The following is a 5,043-nucleotide window of genomic DNA, read 5'->3' as shown; positions in this document are numbered from 1 at the left end:
ATAGTCAAAATATTATGCTTGTAAAAATATTAATACTAATGAATCAAGGGTGATACCTTTTGCAGAAGATGGATAATATCATATATTATATACTATTAGAAATATTTAGAATATGTACAACAGACATCAGTATGATGCCAACTTGAACGATCTGCAAATACTAACTAATGTAATACAACCAAAATAATTACCCTTACTTTGAAGAGTGATATAGCAGATGCTTTAGTTTTGATATATAAGATTAGCATGTCATTGTTTATCATATGTAGAGGATACAAATTGTGCAACAAGCTAAGAAATGTCTACTTTATAGTTTATACTTGGATCCATATGTGACTATTTAACACGTGTTTGCTCTTTAGTTCCTTATTTCTCTTCTTCTTTCGGGTAGCCCCATTTTGTATTCACAAATTTTTCTGGTGCTTCTCTCTCTTCTTCACTCTTTGCATGTATCATCTCTCTTCTTGTGTGCTTGAAGATTTTCGGCCGTGACACTTTCAAATGAAGTTGAGACGGTCCGCAACCCTATTGTCATTTCCTCTTAAACTATATATCTTTAATTTCACTTATTTAAAGGAAAAGTTGAACAAGAAATTTTTAAAGAAAAACCTATCCCACATGCATAATGACATAAAATGTGAAAACTTCTTCATAAAATATTATGTGTGTCAAAAATACAGATAATAACTCATTAAGGAAATGAATATTACCTAAATCATTTCCAAACATCATTAGTCTCCTATTGTATGATCACCCTCTCAATTCCACAATTGTAATTATGAATATGATAAACTATGGTGTTTTGGTATCGTCTGCCAGTCTGCTAATAAATCTGAAGTTGCAATTCAAACAATACAAAAATGACAGAAGAAATTTAGATGATACTAAAAGCATAACTTCTATCTAAGAATAACTACTAAATACTAATACAACATCATCCAAAATAGAACCCTATGGTTCCCTACAAATCTTAAAAGCTTGAAAAGTGTGTGAAATTGTACTTGAAGGCTTGAAAATTAGAGAATCTGAAATCAATCATTTTCCAAAGCAGGTCTGTTTCTAGAAGTTGACTGTTTTTCTCGGTCATTTGCCTCACTCAGGAACACAATTGTTTAAGCGAGTGAGGATCCAAAAGTTCTAATTGGCAAGTGTATGAAACGTTTTATAATTAGAGAGGAGTCAAATAGTACTTCCAGGAGGACAAACAGCTCATTCGCGTTTCAAAATTCCTATTGACATTGATGAGAATTTCACTTGCAATATTAGTAAACAGAGTTCATTAGCGACTCTAATTCAAGATTCAAAGTTAATTGTTTGGGATGAGCCTTCATCTTTTCCCTGTTGACACGTGTATTGTTATTTAGTTTGTAAGCAAACCACGTGCACTCCTGAACACGGCCACAAAAATTGTACTATGTGCTGGGATATTTTAGTCATTGAATAAAAGTTTTAATATTCCAGCCAAGTAGTATGTATGTAAAATTTCCTACCATTTATAAAAATTACAAAAATCTCCTCTTGGATACATCCCTCCCATTATGAATCATGTTCATATATAGTTATGTATCCCACAATACAGAAATGGATCCAACACAACAACATAGTAGAAACAAATGTATCCAACAATAGAGGAATGTATCTGACACAACAGAATCAGTAGAGATCAATGTATCCGATAATAGAGGAATGTATGACACAACAACGGAGTAGAGACCAATGTATTCGACAGTAGAGGAATATATCCGACGCAACTGAATCTTAAGTAATGTATCATTTGCAATGTATCGAACAATTGAGTAATGTATCTGAGAGCAATGAAAATTTCAAAATTATTGTAATTAAGAAGACTTCCGGAATAGGATGTAATTAGCACGGTATGAGATTTCTCTATTTTATACAAATTTTAAAGAACATTTTATCCATCAATTTTCTTTTCTCTTATTATTTTACTCCTATATTATATATTTATTACCCTTAGTTAGAAGTGGCACTTCTAAAGGACTAACACATCTTAAACTAATTGTACCTTATGCAGAAAATGTGATGAGACAAATAAGGGCAGTTTTGGTATTGTGAGTTAATTTCATAATTCATAATTTTATATCCTCATGTTCATTTTCTTAGTTTAATATTTCAGATGAGTTGAATTTTTCAGTTCAAATTTCAAGAAATTGTATCCCTAAATTATATATTTTCACTTCAAAACTTCTAAATGCAACTTATAAGTATAAAGTATTAAATATTAATCAAAACTTAACATTATCAATTTTGCTATTCTAAGTTTGGATATTTCAGTTCAAAATTTAGAACATTATTATCCTAAATTTCAGTTTCCAATTCAAAACATCACGGCACTGTCATAACTATTAGTTTTCCAATTTAAAATTAGTATATTATATCCTTATGTTTGGTCTTGAAATGTTCATCATGTAGCTCAAACTTGATGATTTTAATACCAATCTTCCAACTTGTATATCTATGTTCAACAATAATTATATATGCACAAAATAAGGCTACAGAATAAGGCTTAAAAGGAGGATATGATTCAGACAATGATTGGTTCACATATAAGGTGAAAGGACGGCCACACTGGTTGAGGTGTAGAGGAGGTGGGAGTGAATAGATTATAATTGAGAAGCCAATAGAGAAGGTGATGTGGCACCTCTCTATTTCTTGACCTTTTTTTTATTTCTCTCAATTATTTTTTTCTTGCAAAATCATCTTCTTAACTTATACCTCTTCAATTATATAAATTCTATTCTTAAATTAGAATTAATAATATTCATAACTCCCAAACCTTTCATATTCATAACCTCTCAAGCCTTTCATAATTGTAACCTCTAATTATTTAATGTAGAAGGTTATATTAACACTATAAAATCACCCAAAAATTGTGTGTTATATTGTAGTGATCTTCAATTAGAGAATTACTGGTAGAATGTTACAATATTTTTAAGCTTTAAGGTACATTATCTTTTGGAAATATGATTTCATATATTACTTTTAATTAGCAAGTAAGGCTAATATGTCAAAGCATATTTTTGTTTCTTTTGGATAAATTATTTTGGTTTGTTATTTTTATGATTCTCTTTATAACCATAAAAATGGAGATTCATTTTAGGAGTAATAATTTGTTATTATTTTTCTTGACTCTTGTATATAGGATGAAATGAAATCATCCAAAGATGGAGATTAATGGATTTTTAGCTATATAGATTGATTATTCTTTATTTTTTTAGGTGCTTAAGAAGTAATGTTTCTATTATATTATTTCCTTTTGGATTATTTATGTTTTGTCAAAAATGATTATATGTGTAGGAGGACTTATGATTAAATGTAATTTTCTCCTTATTCTTTATCTTTTTCTTCTTTTGCTAGATAATTTTTTTACTTATTTGATTACATAATTTGATTTTACAAGGTAAAATAATTTGATATGTCTAATATAATTACAACTCTTTCTTTGTTGAAATCATACATTTAATATTATTTGTTTGTGTTCGTGAAGATATAAATCTTAAGTTTTTTTTTTAAAATTATTTAATTTAGGGAAAAGAGTCCGATATAACCCTCAACTTTGTCATTTGGAGCTGATATGCCCCTCGTTATGATAGTGGCTCATATATACCCTTACCGTTATACAAACGGCTCACATATACCCCTACCGTTACAAAATGAGCTCACATATACCCTTAATTTAACGGAAGTGAAAAAAAATAGTTTTAAATTTATATTTTTGACTTTTAAATTTTAAAAAAATCATGTAGGGGTATATATGATCCTTCTAGCGAATTTCAAGGTATATTTTAATCTTTTTTATACATAAATTATTTTTTGAAGTCTTTGATTATCATTTTTTGAGTTTCTTATTCTTATTTTAATTTTTTCTTTCGTTCGTTAGTGTAAAGAGAAAATTTTAAAACCAATTTTTTTTGTGGCTATATTATAATTTAACACAATTTTTTTCCACTATATTGTTATTTAGTTTTTGTATTTGAAAAAAAATTGGGACATCTATAATAAAGTTTACCATAATGAGGGGTATATCAGCTCTAATTGATAAAGCTGAGGGGTATATCAGGCTCTTTTCCCTTTAAATTATTCTCTTTAGACCTCTATGTAATTCTTAGATAATTTGATTATATTATATTGATAACACTCTTCAAAAAATTTATTTCTTAATGTAAATTCATATCTCACTTTTTTGTTGATAATAGTAGTTTATTGTATTTGTGGGCTATAATATTTTAAAACACAAAAGCATGAAACGAGTCGATGGATATTGATATGCTACTTAAAGAAATACGTACATATACTTTCATAGTTTGGTGGAGCAATTTTTACTAACAAAAAATGATAGAACATGAAAATGAAAAGTTAATTTATAATTTTGAAAATACAGTTGGTTTTATTAAAAATAAATTATTTATTAATGTGTAAAATTGCAGTCTTTAAAAATTTTATTTTTGTTGTTTTCGAGGAGATTTCAAGTTGTTTATTAATAAGTGAAGTTGCAGTCTTTATATTTTTCATTTTTGTTGTTTTCCAGGAATTTTAAAGTTATTTCAAAATTGTGATTAATTTATAATTTTGAAAATACAGTTAGTTTCTTTGCTTTCTATTTACTTATAATAGAATATTTGTCTCAATAACTCTATTTTTATTGTCTTCATTTTTCTATAATTAATTTCTTTATTAGTGTAAGAATGTACAAATATAATTCCTATTATGTTACAGAATTTATTATATTAAATATAATATATATTTAAAATGTGAAATATACTTTTTAATATATTTGTGTTTAAGCCATGCAAAATTAAAAGAAATAGGAATGTCATTGCTTTGAATCTTTTTTTGCATAGTTAATTCTCTCTTTTGTTCTCTTTTATGTTTATTTTTGAATTTATTTTCTTATATTCTTTTGTTTTCCCAATATAAGTTGTCCCAAAAAGTAACTGGATATCTGAACTTAAATATAATAATATATTAAGATATGGAAACTAACTAATTAAGATTATTATTTTTCATCATTTAAATATGTAA

General features: G+C 27.2%; 1 long non-coding RNA gene across 2 annotated transcripts in view; it reads right to left on the bottom strand.

Moving 5' to 3' along the window:
* Positions 1-5,043, bottom strand: part of LOC102579497 (uncharacterized) — a 25,451-nt gene that overhangs the window by 6,942 nt on the left and 13,466 nt on the right. Inside the window, exon 3 of one of the 2 annotated variants that reach the window (XR_368477.2) lies at positions 587-832. The exons of the other annotated variant lie outside the window; for it this stretch is intronic. This is a non-coding gene — a long non-coding RNA (uncharacterized lncRNA). Of the gene's footprint in view, positions 1-586; positions 833-5,043 lie in introns of those variants that run through there. 2 annotated transcript variants of the gene reach the window in all.

This window comes from Solanum tuberosum, unplaced genomic scaffold (genome assembly GCF_000226075.1).
Source record: "Solanum tuberosum cultivar DM 1-3 516 R44 unplaced genomic scaffold, SolTub_3.0 scf00381, whole genome shotgun sequence".
Classification (NCBI taxonomy): Eukaryota; Viridiplantae; Streptophyta; class Magnoliopsida; order Solanales; family Solanaceae; genus Solanum; species Solanum tuberosum.
Note: the sequence above shows the minus strand (reverse complement) of the source record. Positions and strands in the feature narration are given on the sequence as shown.